Genomic DNA, 22,718 nt, shown 5'->3' with positions numbered 1-22,718 from the left:
ATTTAGTACAAATAATTAGGTACACCACATTAGAAGTGATGCAGCTGAATGTACCTGGTATCTTGTAGTCCTGGTGTGAATTGGGGATCTTTATCTTGTCCGTGGTCATTATAAATGGACAGGTTTTACATTTTTTCTGATTGCAGGGAAAGGTACCTGCAGCTGTTGGAGAGGACAGGGAGCTTCTGACAATGATGCTTCTTAGATTTGGGGGCTGCCTAAAACACAGTAGTGGGGGGTCTGGAAAAATGGATTGTAAGCGGGCATCTTTTTGCAGTAAAGGTTGTAATTTCCGTGCAGCTCCCCTTAGCGCCTCCAGATTTGGATTGTAGGTGACCACTAGAGGCACCCGGTTATTTTCTTCTTTAGTTTTGTAATGTAGCAGGTGATTCCTTGATATTCTGGTGGCTCTTGTAATCTGATTTTCAATTGTTCTTGGATGGTAGCCCTGATTCAAAAAGGTCTTTCTGAGGCGACCCAGGTGTTCATCTCTATCCATTGGGTTGGAACATATACGATTGTATCTGATGGCTTGGCTGTAGACAATGGAGTTTTTTATGTGTTTTGGATGGAAACTGTCCCATTTAAGGTATGTTGGACGGTCGATTGGCTTCTGATACAGGGATGTCTCTATTTTATTGTTCTGCAGCTTAATGATGGTGTCCAAAAAGTTAATTTCTGTGCAGGAGTAGTTGAGTGTCAAGTTGATGGTAGGATGAAATTGATTAAACTGTTCATGGAACGACTTTAGCTGTGGCTCAGACTCCGTCCAGATGATTAAAATGTCATCAATGTAGCGGTAGTACGCCAGAGGCCTGATGGGACATGAGGACAAAAAGTCGCTTTCAAGCTTGGCCATGAACAGATTTGCATACTGTGGGGCCATTTTACTTCCCATTGCTGTGCCAGTCTCCTGTAGATAGATCTTCTTGTCAAACTCAAAGTAATTGTGGGTGAGGATAAATTTTATAAGTTTCACCACAGAATTTGCATCAGTCCCTGTGTTTTCTAGGAAGAATTTGCAGGCATTTAATCCATCCTGATGTGGGATATTGGAGTACAAAGATTCCACATCCATGGTGACCAGGATGGTTCCTTCTGGTAGAGGACCAATTGCTGATAGTTTATTCAATAGGTCAGTTGTGTCCTGAATGAAGCTGGGTGTATCTTTTACTAGGGGTTTAAGAATACCCTCTACCCATCCAGATACCTGCTCAGTAAGGGTGCCCACACATGAAATAATTGGTCTTCCTGGGTTTCCAGATTTGTGGATTTTGGGAAGCATGTAGAATGTCCCTGTTCTTGGACTTTCTGGTATCAGGTCATTGGCTCTTATGGATACGTCAGGCAGACAAGATACTAACTTGTTTAGTTCCTTGTAATAGTCCTGTGTAGGATCCGACTCCAATGTTTTGTAGTAGCGTGTGTCCATAAGTTGTCTGTTTGCTTCCTTCATGTAGTCTGATGTGTTCATCATGACTATTGCACCTCCCTTGTCAGCAGGTTTGATGATGATTTCTTTGTTGGTTTTCAGAGACTGTATGGCCTTTCTCTCCTGGGCACTGATGTTGAATGCTTGTGTCCTGTTAGTATCTATGATGGTGGATTTTATCAAATGTCTGAAGGAGTCTATATAGTTATCCAAATGAGGGTTGCGTCCCGGTGGAGGTGTCCAGTCTGACCTCTTTTTGGTTGTTAGAATCCCTTTTCCTTCAGTCTGAGTGTTTTCTGAATCTTCTGTATCATTGAAATATTCCCTCAGACGCAGTCTCCTGAAAAAATGTTCCATATCACTGCAGAGTTCAGTTTTATCCAGGGCCTTAGTAGGACAAAATGAGAGTCCTCTGGAAAGCACAGCCAGCTCCACTTTGTTGGGTTTATAATCTGAGAGATTAATGACACAGTTATTTGTGCCTGGAATGGAGTGGTTGTCCAAGTTGTCAGGTTTAGGCTTTGTTTTGTATCTGTTTGCATAGAGGCCTGAATTGAGGCGCAATCTGTGCAGTTTCTTTTCCTTGTTATGAATTAGATGGGTCCGTAGTTTGTTGTAGTATTGTTGTAATTTTTGCTCTGTGTCTGCTGTAAGTGTTTTCCTCAGGGTTTCAAACTGCCCTTGGACTTTACTCTTTATGCTGTAGCAGACATGCAAAAGATGATTCCTTAATCTCTCAGAAGTCCTGTGACACAGGTTCTGTGCATAATGGGTGTTGTAGGTATGAAGGATTGGGTTTGTAATCCAGAGTCCTTTGGGAATTAGATTCTCCTTTTTGCATGTAGATAGGAAAAAAATGTCGCTGTCCATTTGTGCACGTTTCTTCAGAAGTGGTTTTAGTTCCATAAAGATGCGGTACATTCTGGTATCCTCCATTTTGTTACAGGAAAGAAATATATCTTGGTACCGTGTTAGCCAGTAGATAGAAAAATATTTAGAATTGAGAGTCCTCAGTGGTTGATACCTTTTAATGGCTAACTGAAAAGATGGTAACAAATTGCAAGCTTTCGAGACTACATACGTCTCTTCATCAGGCAAAGACTAAAACAAATTCTGAAGAATCACATATTTATGCACAACATAGTATAGAGAAAAAAAAAAAAAAAGAGGGGAAAAAAAACCATGGATAAGCTAGGTGACATGAAGCAGAATTACCATGGGTGATAAACAGTTACGTCCATAAATATTGGGCCAATTCTTAGATAAGGATTGTTTTATTGTCCTGTGATTAGGGTCTCGTTCTGTTGTGATGACCCCACATGGTCTGAGGGGCAAGTTCATTAGTTGATGTAAAAAGACATAAATCCGTGTGACACATTCATTCCTGCATTTAGAGTGTCAAAGGTCGTCATCAGTTTATACTCCCAGACTCTTCTGTCTCTCTGAGTTTTGAAGTTACTTTTCAATACAAGTAATTTCATGTCCATAATGCTATGATTTGGGAGACAGAAATGTATTGCCACAGGTATATCCATTCTTTTTTCTTTTTTTTTTTTATTGTATGGCGATGAGAGTTCATCCTTGTTCTCAGTTTCTGCCCTGTCTCCCCCACATACAGACCCCCATTTGGACATTTAGTACAAATAATTAGGTACACCACATTAGAAGTGATGCAGCTGAATGTACCTGGTATCTTGTAGTCCTGGTGTGAATTGGGGATCTTTATCTTGTCCGTGGTCATTATAAATGGACAGGTTTTACATTTTTTCTGATTGCAGGGAAAGGTACCTGCAGCTGTTGGAGAGGACAGGGAGCTTCTGACAATGATGCTTCTTAGATTTGGGGGCTGCCTAAAACACAGTAGTGGGGGGTCTGGAAAAATGGATTGTAAGCGGGCATCTTTTTGCAGTAAAGGTTGTAATTTCCGTGCAGCTCCCCTTAGCGCCTCCAGATTTGGATTGTAGGTGACCACTAGAGGCACCCGGTTATTTTCTTCTTTAGTTTTGTAATGTAGCAGGTGATTCCTTGATATTCTGGTGGCTCTTGTAATCTGATTTTCAATTGTTCTTGGATGGTAGCCCTGATTCAAAAAGGTCTTTCTGAGGCGACCCAGGTGTTCATCTCTATCCATTGGGTTGGAACATATACGATTGTATCTGATGGCTTGGCTGTAGACAATGGAGTTTTTTATGTGTTTTGGATGGAAACTGTCCCATTTAAGGTATGTTGGACGGTCGATTGGCTTCTGATACAGGGATGTCTCTATTTTATTGTTCTGCAGCTTAATGATGGTGTCCAAAAAGTTAATTTCTGTGCAGGAGTAGTTGAGTGTCAAGTTGATGGTAGGATGAAATTGATTAAACTGTTCATGGAACGACTTTAGCTGTGGCTCAGACTCCGTCCAGATGATTAAAATGTCATCAATGTAGCGGTAGTACGCCAGAGGCCTGATGGGACATGAGGACAAAAAGTCGCTTTCAAGCTTGGCCATGAACAGATTTGCATACTGTGGGGCCATTTTACTTCCCATTGCTGTGCCAGTCTCCTGTAGATAGATCTTCTTGTCAAACTCAAAGTAATTGTGGGTGAGGATACATTTTATAAGTTTCACCACAGAATTTGCATCAGTCCCTGTGTTTTCTAGGAAGAATTTGCAGGCATTTAATCCATCCTGATGTGGGATATTGGAGTACAAAGATTCCACATCCATGGTGACCAGGATGGTTCCTTCTGGTAGAGGACCAATTGCTGATAGTTTATTCAATAGGTCAGTTGTGTCCTGAATGAAGCTGGGTGTATCTTTTACTAGGGGTTTAAGAATACCCTCTACCCATCCAGATACCTGCTCAGTAAGGGTGCCCACACATGAAATAATTGGTCTTCCTGGGTTTCCAGATTTGTGGATTTTGGGAAGCATGTAGAATGTCCCTGTTCTTGGACTTTCTGGTATCAGGTCATTGGCTCTTATGGATACGTCAGGCAGACAAGATACTAACTTGTTTAGTTCCTTGTAATAGTCCTGTGTAGGATCCGACTCCAATGTTTTGTAGTAGCGTGTGACCATAAGTTGTCTGTTTGCTTCCTTCATGTAGTCTGATGTGTTCATCATGACTATTGCACCTCCCTTGTCAGCAGGTTTGATGATGATTTCTTTGTTGGTTTTCAGAGACTGTATGGCCTTTCTCTCCTGGGCACTGATGTTGAATGCTTGTGTCCTGTTAGTATCTATGATGGTGGATTTTATCAAATGTCTGAAGGAGTCTATATAGTTATCCAAATGAGGGTTGCGTCCCGGTGGAGGTGTCCAGTCTGACCTCTTTTTGGTTGTTAGAATCCCTTTTCCTTCAGTCTGAGTGTTTTCTGAATCTTCTGTATCATTGAAATATTCCCTCAGACGCAGTCTCCTGAAAAAATGTTCCATATCACTGCAGAGTTCAGTTTTATCCAGGGCCTTAGTAGGACAAAATGAGAGTCCTCTGGAAAGCACAGCCAGCTCCACTTTGTTGGGTTTATAATCTGAGAGATTAATGACACAGTTATTTGTGCCTGGAATGGAGTGGTTGTCCAAGTTGTCAGGTTTAGGCTTTGTTTTGTATCTGTTTGCATAGAGGCCTGAATTGAGGCGCAATCTGTGCAGTTTCTTTTCCTTGTTATGAATTAGATGGGTCCGTAGTTTGTTGTAGTATTGTTGTAATTTTTGCTCTGTGTCTGCTGTAAGTGTTTTCCTCAGGGTTTCAAACTGCCCTTGGACTTTACTCTTTATGCTGTAGCAGACATGCAAAAGATGATTCCTTAATCTCTCAGAAGTCCTGTGACACAGGTTCTGTGCATAATGGGTGTTGTAGGTATGAAGGATTGGGTTTGTAATCCAGAGTCCTTTGGGAATTAGATTCTCCTTTTTGCATGTAGATAGGAAAAAAATGTCGCTGTCCATTTGTGCACGTTTCTTCAGAAGTGGTTTTAGTTCCATAAAGATGCGGTACATTCTGGTATCCTCCATTTTGTTACAGGAAAGAAATATATCTTGGTACCGTGTTAGCCAGTAGATAGAAAAATATTTAGAATTGAGAGTCCTCAGTGGTTGATACCTTTTAATGGCTAACTGAAAAGATGGTAACAAATTGCAAACCAAAAAGAGGTCAGACTGGACACCTCCACCGGGACGCAACCCTCATTTGGATAACTATATAGACTCCTTCAGACATTTGATAAAATCCACCATCATAGATACTAACAGGACACAAGCATTCAACATCAGTGCCCAGGAGAGAAAGGCCATACAGTCTCTGAAAACCAACAAAGAAATCATCATCAAACCTGCTGACAAGGGAGGTGCAATAGTCATGATGAACACATCAGACTACATGAAGGAAGCAAACAGACAACTTATGGTCACACGCTACTACAAAACATTGGAGTCGGATCCTACACAGGACTATTACAAGGAACTAAACAAGTTAGTATCTTGTCTGCCTGACGTATCCATAAGAGCCAATGACCTGATACCAGAAAGTCCAAGAACAGGGACATTCTACATGCTTCCCAAAATCCACAAATCTGGAAACCCAGGAAGACCAATTATTTCATGTGTGGGCACCCTTACTGAGCAGGTATCTGGATGGGTAGAGGGTATTCTTAAACCCCTAGTAAAAGATACACCCAGCTTCATTCAGGACACAACTGACCTATTGAATAAACTATCAGCAATTGGTCCTCTACCAGAAGGAACCATCCTGGTCACCATGGATGTGGAATCTTTGTACTCCAATATCCCACATCAGGATGGATTAAATGCCTGCAAATTCTTCCTAGAAAACACAGGGACTGATGCAAATTCTGTGGTGAAACTTATAAAATTTATCCTCACCCACAATTACTTTGAGTTTGACAAGAAGATCTATCTACAGGAGACTGGCACAGCAATGGGAAGTAAAATGGCCCCACAGTATGCAAATCTGTTCATGGCCAAGCTTGAAAGCGACTTTTTGTCCTCATGTCCCATCAGGCCTCTGGCGTACTACCGCTACATTGATGACATTTTAATCATCTGGACGGAGTCTGAGCCACAGCTAAAGTCGTTCCATGAACAGTTTAATCAATTTCATCCTACCATCAACTTGACACTCAACTATTCCTGCACAGAAATTAACTTTTTGGACACCATCATTAAGCTGCAGAACAATAAAATAGAGACATCCCTGTATCAGAAGCCAATCGACCGTCCAACATACCTTAAATGGGACAGTTTCCATCCAAAACACATAAAAAACTCCATTGTCTACAGCCAAGCCATCAGATACAATCGTATATGTTCCAACCCAATGGATAGAGATGAACACCTGGGTCGCCTCAGAAAGACCTTTTTGAATCAGGGCTACCATCCAAGAACAATTGAAAATCAGATTACAAGAGCCACCAGAATATCAAGGAATCACCTGCTACATTACAAAACTAAAGAAGAAAATAACCGGGTGCCTCTAGTGGTCACCTACAATCCAAATCTGGAGGCGCTAAGGGGAGCTGCACGGAAATTACAACCTTTACTGCAAAAAGATGCCCGCTTACAATCCATTTTTCCAGACCCCCCACTACTGTGTTTTAGGCAGCCCCCAAATCTAAGAAGCATCATTGTCAGAAGCTCCCTGTCCTCTCCAACAGCTGCAGGTACCTTTCCCTGCAATCAGAAAAAATGTAAAACCTGTCCATTTATAATGACCACGGACAAGATAAAGATCCCCAATTCACACCAGGACTACAAGATACCAGGTACATTCAGCTGCATCACTTCTAATGTGGTGTACCTAATTATTTGTACTAAATGTCCAAATGGGGGTCTGTATGTGGGGGAGACAGGGCAGAAACTGAGAACAAGGATGAACTCTCATCGCCATACAATAAAAAAAAAAAAGAAAAAAGAATGGATATACCTGTGGCAATACATTTCTGTCTCCCAAATCATAGCATTATGGACATGAAATTACTTGTATTGAAAAGTAACTTCAAAACTCAGAGAGACAGAAGAGTCTGGGAGTATAAACTGATGACGACCTTTGACACTCTAAATGCAGGAATGAATGTGTCACACGGATTTATGTCTTTTTACATCAACTAATGAACTTGCCCCTCAGACCATGTGGGGTCATCACAACAGAACGAGACCCTAATCACAGGACAATAAAACAATCCTTATCTAAGAATTGGCCCAATATTTATGGACGTAACTGTTTATCACCCATGGTAATTCTGCTTCATGTCACCTAGCTTATCCATGGTTTTTTTTCCCCTCTTTTTTTTTTTTTTTCTCTATACTATGTTGTGCATAAATATGTGATTCTTCAGAATTTGTTTTAGTCTTTGCCTGATGAAGAGACGTATGTAGTCTCGAAAGCTTGCAATTTGTTACCATCTTTTCAGTTAGCCATTAAAAGGTATCAACCACTGAGGACTCTCAATTCTAAATATTTTTCTATCTACTGGCTAACACGGTACCAAGATATATTTCTTTCCTGTAACAAAATGGAGGATACCAGAATGTACCGCATCTTTATGGAACTAAAACCACTTCTGAAGAAACGTGCACAAATGGACAGCGACATTTTTTTCCTATCTACATGCAAAAAGGAGAATCTAATTCCCAAAGGACTCTGGATTACAAACCCAATCCTTCATACCTACAACACCCATTATGCACAGAACCTGTGTCACAGGACTTCTGAGAGATTAAGGAATCATCTTTTGCATGTCTGCTACAGCATAAAGAGTAAAGTCCAAGGGCAGTTTGAAACCCTGAGGAAAACACTTACAGCAGACACAGAGCAAAAATTACAACAATACTACAACAAACTACGGACCCATCTAATTCATAACAAGGAAAAGAAACTGCACAGATTGCGCCTCAATTCAGGCCTCTATGCAAACAGATACAAAACAAAGCCTAAACCTGACAACTTGGACAACCACTCCATTCCAGGCACAAATAACTGTGTCATTAATCTCTCAGATTATAAACCCAACAAAGTGGAGCTGGCTGTGCTTTCCAGAGGACTCTCATTTTGTCCTACTAAGGCCCTGGATAAAACTGAACTCTGCAGTGATATGGAACATTTTTTCAGGAGACTGCATCTGAGGGAATATTTCAATGATACAGAAGATTCAGAAAACACTCAGACTGAAGGAAAAGGGATTCTAACAACCAAAAAGAGGTCAGACTGGACACCTCCACCGGGACGCAACCCTCATTTGGATAACTATATAGACTCCTTCAGACATTTGATAAAATCCACCATCATAGATACTAACAGGACACAAGCATTCAACATCAGTGCCCAGGAGAGAAAGGCCATACAGTCTCTGAAAACCAACAAAGAAATCATCATCAAACCTGCTGACAAGGGAGGTGCAATAGTCATGATGAACACATCAGACTACATGAAGGAAGCAAACAGACAACTTATGGACACACGCTACTACAAAACATTGGAGTCGGATCCTACACAGGACTATTACAAGGAACTAAACAAGTTAGTATCTTGTCTGCCTGACGTATCCATAAGAGCCAATGACCTGATACCAGAAAGTCCAAGAACAGGGACATTCTACATGCTTCCCAAAATCCACAAATCTGGAAACCCAGGAAGACCAATTATTTCATGTGTGGGCACCCTTACTGAGCAGGTATCTGGATGGGTAGAGGGTATTCTTAAACCCCTAGTAAAAGATACACCCAGCTTCATTCAGGACACAACTGACCTATTGAATAAACTATCAGCAATTGGTCCTCTACCAGAAGGAACCATCCTGGTCACCATGGATGTGGAATCTTTGTACTCCAATATCCCACATCAGGATGGATTAAATGCCTGCAAATTCTTCCTAGAAAACACAGGGACTGATGCAAATTCTGTGGTGAAACTTATAAAATTTATCCTCACCCACAATTACTTTGAGTTTGACAAGAAGATCTATCTACAGGAGACTGGCACAGCAATGGGAAGTAAAATGGCCCCACAGTATGCAAATCTGTTCATGGCCAAGCTTGAAAGCGACTTTTTGTCCTCATGTCCCATCAGGCCTCTGGCGTACTACCGCTACATTGATGACATTTTAATCATCTGGACGGAGTCTGAGCCACAGCTAAAGTCGTTCCATGAACAGTTTAATCAATTTCATCCTACCATCAACTTGACACTCAACTACTCCTGCACAGAAATTAACTTTTTGGACACCATCATTAAGCTGCAGAACAATAAAATAGAGACATCCCTGTATCAGAAGCCAATCGACCGTCCAACATACCTTAAATGGGACAGTTTCCATCCAAAACACATAAAAAACTCCATTGTCTACAGCCAAGCCATCAGATACAATCGTATATGTTCCAACCCAATGGATAGAGATGAACACCTGGGTCGCCTCAGAAAGACCTTTTTGAATCAGGGCTACCATCCAAGAACAATTGAAAATCAGATTACAAGAGCCACCAGAATATCAAGGAATCACCTGCTACATTACAAAACTAAAGAAGAAAATAACCGGGTGCCTCTAGTGGTCAACTACAATCCAAATCTGGAGGCGCTAAGGGGAGCTGCACGGAAATTACAACCTTTACTGCAAAAAGATGCCCGCTTACAATCCATTTTTCCAGACCCCCCACTACTGTGTTTTAGGCAGCCCCCAAATCTAAGAAGCATCATTGTCAGAAGCTCCCTGTCCTCTCCAACAGCTGCAGGTACCTTTCCCTGCAATCAGAAAAAATGTAAAACCTGTCCATTTATAATGACCACGGACAAGATAAAGATCCCCAATTCACACCAGGACTACAAGATACCAGGTACATTCAGCTGCATCACTTCTAATGTGGTGTACCTAATTATTTGTACTAAATGTCCAAATGGGGGTCTGTATGTGGGGGAGACAGGGCAGAAACTGAGAACAAGGATGAACTCTCATCGCCATACAATAAAAGAAAAAAGAATGGATATACCTGTGGCAATACATTTCTGTCTCCCAAATCATAGCATTATGGACATGAAATTACTTGTATTGAAAAGTAACTTCAAAACTCAGAGAGACAGAAGAGTCTGGGAGTATAAACTGATGACGACCTTTGACACTCTAAATGCAGGAATGAATGTGTCACACGGATTTATGTCTTTTTACATCAACTAATGAACTTGCCCCTCAGACCATGTGGGGTCATCACAACAGAACGAGACCCTAATCACAGGACAATAAAACAATCCTTATCTAAGAATTGGCCCAATATTTATGGACGTAACTGTTTATCACCCATGGTAATTCTGCTTCATGTCACCTAGCTTATCCATGGTTTTTTTTCCCCTCTTTTTTTTTTTTTTTCTCTATACTATGTTGTGCATAAATATGTGATTCTTCAGAATTTGTTTTAGTCTTTGCCTGATGAAGAGACGTATGTAGTCTCGAAAGCTTGCAATTTGTTACCATCTTTTCAGTTAGCCATTAAAAGGTATCAACCACTGAGGACTCTCAATTCTAAATATTTTTCATCTTTCCTTCAACTTTGATAAAGTTTCCTGTGCTTTTGCAGCTCACACATCCCCAAAACATCAGTGATCCACCTCCGTGCTTCACAATAGGAATGGTGTTCCTTTCATCATAGGCCTTGTTGACCTCTCTCCAAATGTAACGTTTATGGTTGTGGCCAAAAAATTTAATTTCAGTCTCATCACTCCAAATTACCTTGTTCCAGAAGTTTTGAGGCTTGTCTCTGTGCTGTTTTGCGTATTGTACTGTAGGCAAGATACTTTGTGGCATTTGAGCAGTAATGGCTTTCTTGTGCGACTTGACCATGCACCCCTTTTTTCCTCAAGTGCCTCCTTATTGTGCATCTTGAAATAGCCACACCATTAGTTTTCAGAGAGTCCTGTATTTCATCTGATGTTGTCTGTGGGTTTTTCTTTCCACCCCGAACAATTTTCCTGGCAGCTGTGGACGACATTTCTGGTGGTCTACCTCACCGTTGCTTTTGTTTTTACAGAGCCCCTGATTTTCCATTTGTTAATCACAGTTTGTACTCTGCTGATTGACATTATCAATTCCTTGGATATTTTTTGTATCCCTTTCCTGTTTTATACAGTTCAACTACCTTTTCCCATAGATCCGTTGACAATTCTCTTGCTTCCCCATGACTCACAATCCAAATATGTCAGTGGCTGGATGAAAGATGCAAGAGTCTGTCTGGATCCCAGAAACTCACTCAGCTTTTATGCACACACACTGATTACAAGCAAACTGGTCAAAGGTGAGGATGTTGCCTTTAGTAGCCATTCAAACCCATTTGTGTGAACTTCTGTGCATGTTATCAGGCCAAAATCACAAGAGTATGTGAACTTTTGATGAGGGTCATTTGCATGTTTTGGGTTGTCATTATGATTTAAAAAGAGAAAACACAGTAGTTTGACAATAAATGGCTTCACCCAACCACTAACCATGAGTGGAGAAAAAGTTTTCGTGTTATCATTCATATTCTCTGAAAAAAGGCCAAGAAAGCAAAAATTCTGCCAGGTTATGTAATTTTTTTTAGCTCAACTGTATTTCTCAATCCACCATAACATCTCCGCCTGCACCTCACTCACTACTCCGCTCTCTCTCAGCACAGCTCTCTGTCCCACAGTTGTGGACAAGAAAAAGAATGTTTCCTCCTTCACATGCCAAAGCTAAGAGCTTGAACTCCACCATATCCAATCTGTTGACACGGAAATGCTGCCTTTCTGCCTGATGGATACAGATGGTTTCCAAAAGCTGATAGCCGTCGCAGTCTCCCAGTACCAGTTGCTCAGTCGCCATTACTTCTCTAAGAAAGCAGTTCCTGCGCTACATCAGCAGATAGCATCACCCATTTCCTGAAAAAGTCTGTCTGCCTGGGTACACTTCACAACTGACATCTGGAGTAGCAAGCATGGCCAGGGCCGTTACATCTCACTGACTGGGCACTGTGTGACTCTGGTGGCTGCGGGGGCAGGCAGGGAAGGGCTTCTGCACAAATCTTGAGGGACAAACCTCTGTATCTACTACTTCCTCCACTGCTTCTGCTACCGACACCTCCTCTAGGGCCTCCATCTGCACCCTCAACATCTCCCTTAATGAGACATGGGTTACAACAGTGCAGAGAAAATTCCCCCCCTCCGTACTGCAATCTGCAAAACTGCAGAAGAAAGGTCTCATTGCAATCAGGCAGTGTTTAAATGAGTATGCCTTGGAGATCGCAGTCACAAAGCTCAAGAGTTGTGGACAGCTATCCAGGCTGAGTTTGAGTAATGGCTGTCTCCTCTGAACCTAGAGCCAGGGAAGGCCGCGCGCGATAACAGTGCGTACCTGGTGGTGGCCCTATGCCAGGCAACCTCCCACACGTGCTTTGCATGGCTCTTGTCCCCAACCTTGGGGTACAGCTATTTCTCTGCCACTCTCCCAGCCTGAATGCACTACTGCAGAGACTTTTTGGCCTACCGGTTGATATGCTATGTGCCGACACCGTGGAATTCCACTCTGCGCATGTTGCAGTGACTGGCAGCAGCAACGGGCCATGGTGCAGTATTTCATTTTGCATAGCCTTGGCCAACAAAGTACAGACATGGTGCAAATCATGCTTGTGAAGTAGGCACAGAAGAAGGCCCTCTGCCCCCTTCTGCACAGTTTCAAAATGGCTACAAAATTGGTTAGTGCTGCCAATGCCATCATCAGCATCACTATTACGGTCATGTACAATCTAAAGCACACATTGAATTGCCTTGTTATGTGTTGCCTGTAGTGGCAGAGATCTGAGAGCACCATTACACTATTTCAACTTCTGGGGACAATGATGCGACTTTAGTGGTTGGTGCCAATAATTTTTTGGAATGTGGAGACTCAAAGTTGGGTTTTCATTTAGTGGGTTGCCTGTAGTGGAAGGGGTCTCAGTGCACCAGGCCTATACCTGTCACTTATCCACCTCTTACTGATTAATTTGTAAGCTAGAAATGCTGGGAAAGGCCCTGTCCCATCCATCCAAACTGCACCATTATAAAATTTCTACTGTGGGTCAATTGATGCCACTTTTCCTGATGTCTGCCCCTAATTTTTTAAAATGTTTTGACTCCAAGTTGGGTCTCCTTTAAGTGTTTTGCCTGAATTTGACAGGGCTCCCAGCACAGCAGGCCTACACCAGTCCCTCACCCTCCTCTTAATTTCAACTTCATTATAAAGCTGTGAACACTGGCCCAGTCCCTATCTCATGCATGGCCAATTCCTAACTGCTGCGCCAATATAACATTTCTATTGTGGGTCAATTGATGCGACTTTTCCTTGTGTCTGCCCCTAATTTTTGGAAATGTTTGGACTCCAAGTTGGGTCTCCTTCATGTGTGTTGCCTGTAGCAGCAGGGCTCCCAGACCGGCATGCCTGCACTTACTTTCAGTCAACTACCTGTGTTACTATCCTTAAATGATTCTAACAATAGTAGTCTGCAAAGCTGATATTTGTGCCACTTGAGTGTGGCTGAGCAGAAAAGCATTTTGAGCTGTTGAATGAGGTATCAGGGCTCCAGCACAGCAGGCCTACACTGGGCCCTCTCTCACCTAATTTTAATTTAAATTCAAAGCTGTAAATGCTGGCCCAGACTCTGTCTCATACATGGCCCATACCTGACTGCTGCACCATTGTAAAATTTCTACTGTGGTTCAATTTATGCAACTTTTCTTGTTGTCTGTCCCAAATTTTTGAACATTTTTGGACTCCAAGTTGGGTCTCCTTCATGTGTGTTACATGAATTTGGCAGGGCTCTCAGAGCACCAGTCTTACACATGTCATTCAGCCACTTGTTACTGATCAATGTTTAAACTATAAATGCTGGTACAAGCCCTGTCCCATGCATCTAGGATGCACAATTATACTATTTTTACTCTGGGTCAATTGATGTCACTTTTTCTTGTGTCTGCTCCTAATTTGAGCGTTTTGGTAGCTTTTGGGCCCCCCTGAAGGTGTTATCTGTGCTATTTGGTTTTGCCTCCCATTGAATTCAGTGGGGTTTGGATAAGTTTGGTGAACTGGTGAACATTGGGAACCTGAATCGAACCATAATAAGTTCACTCATCTCCAGTCACGATACAAGTACCTTGCTTGTTGTAGACTTATTGGGCAACACGGTGGCTCAGCAGTTAACACTGTTACTTTGCAGCGCTGGGGACCTTACCAAGGACAACACCTGCAAGGAGTTTGCATGTTCTCCCTGTGTTTGCTTGGGTTTTCTGCCAAAGACATACTGATAGGGAATTTAGATTGTGAGCCCGAATGGGGACAGTGATGCAGAATATGATGATGCTGTATAAGCAAAGCTTAATAACAAAAGTACCTTTGGGGTTGCCCTATTCACTTTTATTGCGTTGCAATCTAACCGACAACTATCTCAGCCAAAGTTACCATGTAGCCCCAGTCTTAAAATTGAAATGGTGCAAGTTTTGTAACTGATGCATTTCAGTGAAAAAAAACCTAGTAGAAGGGGATTAAAAATAGAGAAGTAGAATATTTTACAATTATCCTCTACAAATCACATGTGACAAAAACTCCACGTAAATAATCCCTGCATGATTTCACAATTGTGCGCTTTGTGTGGCCTGATATTTGCAATCGATTTCATGGTTTCAAAAACATTATCAAAACAGTACATGTAAAAGCACCACCAGACCAAATATCCCAATGAAGGACGTAAAACTATTGATCTCTAAGGTACATGGCTCTCTACAAAAAAGAGCTTTGATAACTCTGCTGTGATTTCCCAACCAAGCACCCGCTTGATTAATACGTGACCATGTAAACAATGAAAACTCCCATTTAGTAACCACAATCAGGTCTGATTTAGATTTGTGTGCCCTATACTAAAGGTACCTTCACACTGAACAACTTAACAACGATAACGATAGCGATCAGTGACGTTGCAGCGTCCTGGATAGCGATATCGTTGTGTTTGACACGCAGCAGCGATCAGGATCCTGCTGTGACATCGTTGGTCGGAGCTAGAAGGCCAGCACCTTATTTCGTCGCTGGATCTCCCGCAGACATCGCTGAGTCGGCGTGTGTGACGCCGATTCAGCAATGTCTTCACTGGTAACCAGGGTAAACATCGGGTTACTAAGCGCAGGGCCGCGCTTAGTAACCCGATATTTACCCTGGTTACCAGTGTAAATGTAAAAAAAAACAAACACTACATACTTACATTCCGGTGTCTGTCGGGTCCCCCGGCGTTCTGCTTCCCTGCACTGTGTCAGCGCCGGCTGGCCGTAAAGCAGGGCACAGCGGTGACGTCACCGCTCTGCTTTACGGCCGGCGCTTACAGTGCAGGGAAGCAGAACGTCGGGGGACCCGACAGACACCGGAATGTAAGTATGTAGTGTTTTTTTTTTTTTACATTTACACTGGTAACCAGGGTAAACATCGGGTTACTAAGCGCGGCCCTGCGCTTAGTAACCCGATGTTTACCCTGGTTACCCGGGGACTTCGGCATCGTTGGTCGCTGGAGAGCTGTCTGTGTGACAGCTCTCCAGCGACCACACAGCGACGCTGCAGCGATCGGCATCGTTGTCTAGATCGCTGCAGCGTCGCTAAATGTGACGGTACCTTAAGGTTATAGGTACACAGGGCTCTCTGTGGACTTCACCATCCTCTACAGAGCAGACATTGCCAATCAATCATGAACAAAGAAGATGTAAAGAATAATGTCTTTCCGCACATGTAATTCCTCAGTGTTCAAGGGCCCATTAGTAGATCATAGCACCAACAATCCCTGCTCCCCTCTGTATAGATCTGGAGAACATCATCAGCACCACTATGTTAGAAGGGCCCTCCAGTTCAGACCATACGTAAACCCACTCTCCCTTCACGCCTCTTGTAATATTCCTCAGTCTTTACCAGGCACCACACAACAACTTAATTACTCTCTTAAAAGTAAATCAATTCACACTTGTAGCTTGCTGAGTTAATGAGACTGGAGCCTCAGCAATTTTAACAGAATACCCACTATTTATGCTTTTCTAGAAAATGACCTTAGGGGGTAATGTTCCCTGAATGGGCAGTTGTGTATTTGAAGAGATAATGGTAAAACCTGATAGACAAATCCCGATAAGTGCTTAGAAAAGTAAGTTATCATCAAAGACATAATTCAGAGGCAATTCACAATGTTTAAAGAAAAAGCAGCATCTTACTATTTTTCTTAAGTCAATAATACTTGTAAAAATAAGAAACACTGTATTATATCTTATCAGAGTTATCTGCTTATTTTAAGACCGTCTTACTTTTTGTTGCATTTTTTTGGAGAAAGGTGAACTGAACTGAAAACATTCTGGTGATTTTTTTTTTCTGTACAGTGTTTACTATATAGGTCAAAATAATTTGTTATTATTATGCTGAATATGTTTTCATAACTTTGTAATGTTTTTAATTTTAAATGGTTATCGCAGTGGGGGAAGAGATGTTCTTATGGTTTTTATTATTTTTATGTTTTAAACTTTTTTTTTCACTTTTCTGCTTTAATTTTTAGTTCACTTAGGAAACTTGAGCCTGCAACGCTTATGCTAAATACCGCAGTACTACTGTTACCTTTTTGCAGTTTATACCAAAAATCATGGTCTCCTATTAAGCCAAACCTTCACAGGAGTGTAGTTGTACTGTGCTATCGCATTCTTGCCCCTGAAGACAACAATCGTGTTATGTAAATGATGTCATGCGTTTATATACATATATTGCACCATGTGAAGTGTGAGCTATGTCCTGCTTTTTTAGTAGGTATTTTAATATAGACTGTAATATGGTAATTTATAGCGTAAGATATATGTTAGGTTTAGGACATAAGGTAATGACTATAGGGTAAGAGACTTTGGTAAGAATTATAGGTATAATATGTCTAATGTACGTAAATGTAATGCATAATGTTGTGAAGGAAATCTGTCAGCTACAGACATAGGGACAGACATAGTTAAAGTTCAGGACTAGCCCATATTGTAAGGGTGAAACACTAGTAAAACTTGGACTGCTTCCTGGTAGGCAGTCAGATAAGGAAGTTCGTTAACCAAGGTCATCCTGGGAGTTCTCCCGCTGCAGTTAATTAACATACAACCAACACTGAGTACCAAGTCCTTACTATTCTTACACTGGATAACCTCCCATATTTTATGGTTTCCTCTCCCACCAAAATCACTCATTCTTTATGCTGCCCCTTTAGGGTGACCCCCCCCTTCCTGTTGCCCAGTAAATTCTTGTTGCATAGCTAATGTCTTGACTCTCCTGGTCCCCTCAAAAAATGCTAATTTTCCGTAGTCCATTCCTGGTCGATTGCTTCTGTTTCGCATACGGACACCCCCTCCAGTTTTTCACAATTCACAACCCTCGCAGCTGCTTATTTTCCTTTACAAAGCTTCAAACTGACTACACAGAGACAAAGGTTCATCATGTATAGTTGGATTGAACTACATCAGTATTTCCAGAGTAACGTCCCACTGTTGCCAGTCTCATGAGTATGGAAAGGCATTCTTTCTCATCATGAAACTGCCCATCACTGGGTCCCGTTCTCCCCATTGCCACATACCTCTGATGAAGATGTAAAGGCAACCACAACCCGCTTGAACTTCAAGGCCTATGTGCACAATATATACCTGTGCACATCTCTTTACATATCTTAGGCTAGGTTCACATTGCGTTAACAGCAGCTCGTTCAACACATGTGTTAACGGGCTGCTGTTAATGCAAGTGCCAATTTGTCATCACGCTAGCGCAGATAGAGCATCTGCTAGCTCTATCTGCGCTAGCAGTGACGGACCCGGAAACGCTGCAGCCCGCGTCCCAGGGTCCGTCACTCAATGACGGCACACAGCTAGCGCACGCCCATTGTGGGTGTGCGCTAGCGATGCGTCTGTCATAGGAATTAATGGCGGCGTTAACGGACTACGTTACACCGCGTTATGCCACGGTGTAACGTAGTCCATCTAACGGACGCCAATAACGCAGTGTGAACCCAGCCTTAGTCCATGCAATAAAACCGGCACATCTTACAGATGTGCCTTTTCTGGGGTGGCTGGGGGCAGATGTTTTTAGCCAGGGGGGCCAATAACCATGGACCCTCTCTAGGCTATTAATATCTGCCCTCACTCACTGGCTTTCCCTCTCTGGAGGAGAAAATTGTACGGGAGCCCATGCCAGTTTTTTCCGTGAATTAATCCTTTAATTTAACACCTACAGCTCCCAAATTTTACACACACATACTACTAACATTATTAGTGAGGGACATATAAAAATCTAACTGATCTGCAATGATTTACTGTAGGTAAACTATCTAATATATAATTGCCTAGAATACTACTTCCTGCAATTTGTGCCAACTTCCGTGGCTTTGTCCGGAGCTAATGTCCGGAGATAATGTCCGGAGCTAATGTCCGGAGATAATGTCCGGAGCTAATGTCCGGAGATAAGTGACGTCACCAGTGTCCTACACCCAGGCAGAGCACAGGGGCCCCAGGCAGCATATGAGGCCCCAGGCAGAGCACAGTGGCCCCAGGCAGAGCACAGGGGCCCCAGGCAGCATATGGGGCCCCAGGCAGAGCACAGTGGTCCCAGGCAGAGCACAGGGGCCCCAGGCAGCATATGGGGCCCCAGGCAGAGCACAGGGGCCCCAGGCAGCATATGGGGCCCCAGGCAGAGCACAGTGGCCCCAGGCAGCATATTGGGCCCCAGGCAGAGCACAGTGGCCCCAGGCAGAGCACAGGGGCCCCAGGCAGAGCACAGGGGCCCCAGGCAGCATATGGGGCCCCAGGCAGAGCACAGGGGCCCCAGGCAGAGCACAGGGGCCCCAGGCAGCATATGGGGCCCCAGGCAGAGCACAGGGGCCCCAGGCAGCATATGGGGCCCCAGGCAGAGCACAGTGGCCCCAGGCAGAGCACAGGGGCCCCAGGCAGAACATGGGGCCCCAGGCAGAGCACAGCGATATTTTGGACCACTGTGCGGTGTTTCAGACCCCCTGTGTGATGGCTGGGGCCCTGTTCTTAAGTATATTAAAGATTAAAGTAACGTATATTAAAGTATATTATAGATCAAATTTGACACGTTTATGAGCACCATTGAGTGATATACTCAAGAATGACATAATTTTTCAACATTTTATGGTTTCAAACTGTAAACACTCAGAGTTTTTTTTACTTCAACCAGAAAACCTTAACGGTTCATAAAAAACTTGACTGTTCAGGATATGATAAAAGTCATAGTATTCTGAATCTTTAACTTATAAAGATACCTTTACATGGGGTGATTATTGGTTCCAGAGAGGCTTTCGGCCGATAATCGTACACATGGCTGGTGACAGGACAATACAATATAAACGTTCAAAGGTAAACACTGATAACATTAAAATCTAATATATAATTGCCTAGAATACTACTTCCGGCAATTTGTGCCAACTTCCGTGGCTTTGTCCGGAGATAATGTCCGGAGATAAGTGACGTCACCAGCGTCCTACACCCGCTCAGGGTGGACAAAGATATATGCCTTCGTGGTGCGCGGCACTTTTCTGATTGGTTGCCGCCTGCCGCGAGCGACCAATCAGAAATGTGCCGTACTGTCAAGAATTGTCAAGAGCTGGTGAGTGCAGCCATTTTTTGTTCTTTCTTACTATTATTTATTAATTGTATTATTCTTACATTTGAATAAATAAAGTATATATGGATTCTAGACTCCCGATTCTTTAGAATCGGGCTGCCATCTAGTGTCTCATATCCTGTCGGGTTCTGTAGAATCATTGCATTATAATAATTCATTGAATTATCGGCTATTCAGCTATCTAACTCTCTATGAAATATAAAGATATATATATATATATATATCTAATATATAATTGCCTAGAATACTACTTCCTGCAATTTGTGCCAACTTCCGTGGCTTTGTCCGGAGCTATTGTCCGGAGCTATTGTCCGGAGCTAATGTCCGTAGCTAATGTCCGGAGCTAATGTCCGGAGATAAGTGACGTCACCAGTGTCCTACACCCAGGCAGAGCACAGTGGCCCCAGGCAGAGCACAGGGGCCCCAGGCAGAGCACAGGGGCCCCAGGCAGAACATGGGGCCCCAGGCAGAGCACAGGGGCCCCAGGCAGAGCACAGGGGCCCCAGGCAGCATATGGGGCCCCAGGCAGAGCACAGGGGCCCCAGGCAGCATATGGGGCCCCAGGCAGAGCACAGTGGCCCCAGGCAGAGCACACACCAAATCGGAGGCCGAGGGGCCCCGCCAACCAATTCGGAGGCCGAGGAGCCCCGCCCACCAAATCGAAGGCCGAGCGGCCCCGCCCACCAAAGCGGAGGCCGAGGGGCCCGGCCCCGCCCACCAAAGCGGAGGCCGAGGGGCCCCGACCACCACATCAGAGGCAGAGGGACCCCGCCCACCAAATCGGAGGCCGAGGGGCCCCGCCCACCAAAGCGGAGGCTGAGGGTCCCCGACCACCAAATCGGAGGCCGAGGGTCCCTGCCCACCAAATCGGAGGCCGAGGGTCCCCGCCCACCAAATCGGAGGCCGAGGGTCCCCGCCCACCAAATCGGAGGCCGAGAGTCCCCGCCCACCAAATCGGAGGCCGAGGGGCCCCGCCAACCAAATCGGAGGCCGAGGGGCCCCGCCAACCAAATCGGAGGCCGAGGAGCCCCGCCCACCAAATCGAAGGCCGAGCGGCCCCGCCCACCAAAGCGGAGGCCGAGGGGCCCCGCCCACAACATCAGAGGCCGAGGGGCCCCGCCCACCAAATCGGAGGCCGAGGGTCCCCACCCACCAAATCGGAGGCCGAGGGTCCCCGCCCACCAAATCGGAGGCCGAGGGTCCACACCCACCAAATTGGAGGCTGAGGGTCCCCGCCCACCAAATCGGAGGCCGAGGGGCCCCACCAACCAAATCGGAGGCAGAGGGGCCCCGCCCACCAAATCGGAGGCCGAGGGTCCCTGCCCACCAAATCGGAGGCCGAGGGGCCCCGCCAACCAAATCGGAGGCCGAGGGGCCCCGCCCACCAAATCGGAGGCCGAGGGGCCCCGCCCACCAAATCGGAGGCCGAGGGTCCTCGCCCACCAAATCGGAGGATAAGGGGCCCCGCCCACCAAATCGGAGGCCGAGGGGCCCCACCAACCAAATCGGAGGCCGAGGAGCCCCGCCCACCAAATCGAAGGCCGAGCGGCCCCGCCCACCAAAGCGGAGGCAGAGGGACCCCGCCCACCAAATCGGAGGCCGTGGGGCCCCGCCAACCAAAGCGGAGACCAAGGGTCCCCGCCCACCAAATCGGAGGCAGAGGGACCCCGCCCACCAAATCGGAGGCCGAGGGGCCCCGCCCACCAAAGCGGAGGCCGAAGGTCCCCGCCCACCAAATTGGAGGTCGAGGGTCCCCGCCCACCAAATCGGAGGCCGAGGGTCCCCGCCCACCAAATCGGAGGCCGGTCCCCGCCCACCAAATCGGAGGCCGAGGGTCCCCACCCACCAAATCGGAGGACGAGGGGCCCCACCAACCAAATCGGAGGCCGAGGAGCCCCGCCCACCAAAAGTAAGTGCGGCCCCAAAAGTAAGTGCGCCCCCGGGTGCAAATGTAAGTGCGCCCCCGGGTGCAAAAGTAAGTGCGCCCCCGGGTGCAAAAGTAAGTGCGCCTCCGGGTGCGAAAGTAAGTGCGCCCCCGGGTGCAAAAGTAAGCGCGCCCCCGGCCCCGGGTGCAAAAGTAAGCGCGCCCCCCAGTCCCGTGTGTGAAAAGTGCTGCTGTAAAGCTGGTAGCGCTGTTCAAGCACCATGTATTTCCTTCAGGAAATGCCCATCTAATATATAATTGCCTAGAATACTACTTCCTGCAATTTGTGCCAACTTCCGTGGCTTTGTCTGGAGCTAATGTCCGGAGCTAATGTCCGGAGCTAATGTCCGGAGATAAGTGACGTCACCAGTGTCCTACACCCAGGCAGAGCACAGTGGCCCCAGGCAGAGCACAGGGGCCCCAGGCAGCATATGGGGCCCCAGGCAGAGCACAGTGGTCCCAGGCAGAGCACAGGGGCCCCAGGCAGCCTATGGGGCCCCAGGCAGAGCACAGTGGCCCCAGGCAGAGCACAGGGGCCCCAGGCAGCATATGGGGCCCCAGGCAGAGCACAGGGGCCCCAGGCAGAACATGGGGCCCCAGGCAGAGCACAGGGGCCCCAGGCAGAGCACAGGGGCCCCAGGCAGCATATGGGGCCCCAGGCAGAGCACAGGGGCCCCAGGCAGAGCACAGGGGCCCCAGGCAGCATATGGGGCC

This window comes from Ranitomeya variabilis, chromosome 4 (genome assembly GCF_051348905.1).
Source record: "Ranitomeya variabilis isolate aRanVar5 chromosome 4, aRanVar5.hap1, whole genome shotgun sequence".
In the NCBI taxonomy this organism is placed as follows: Eukaryota; Metazoa; Chordata; class Amphibia; order Anura; family Dendrobatidae; genus Ranitomeya; species Ranitomeya variabilis.
Note: the sequence above shows the minus strand (reverse complement) of the source record.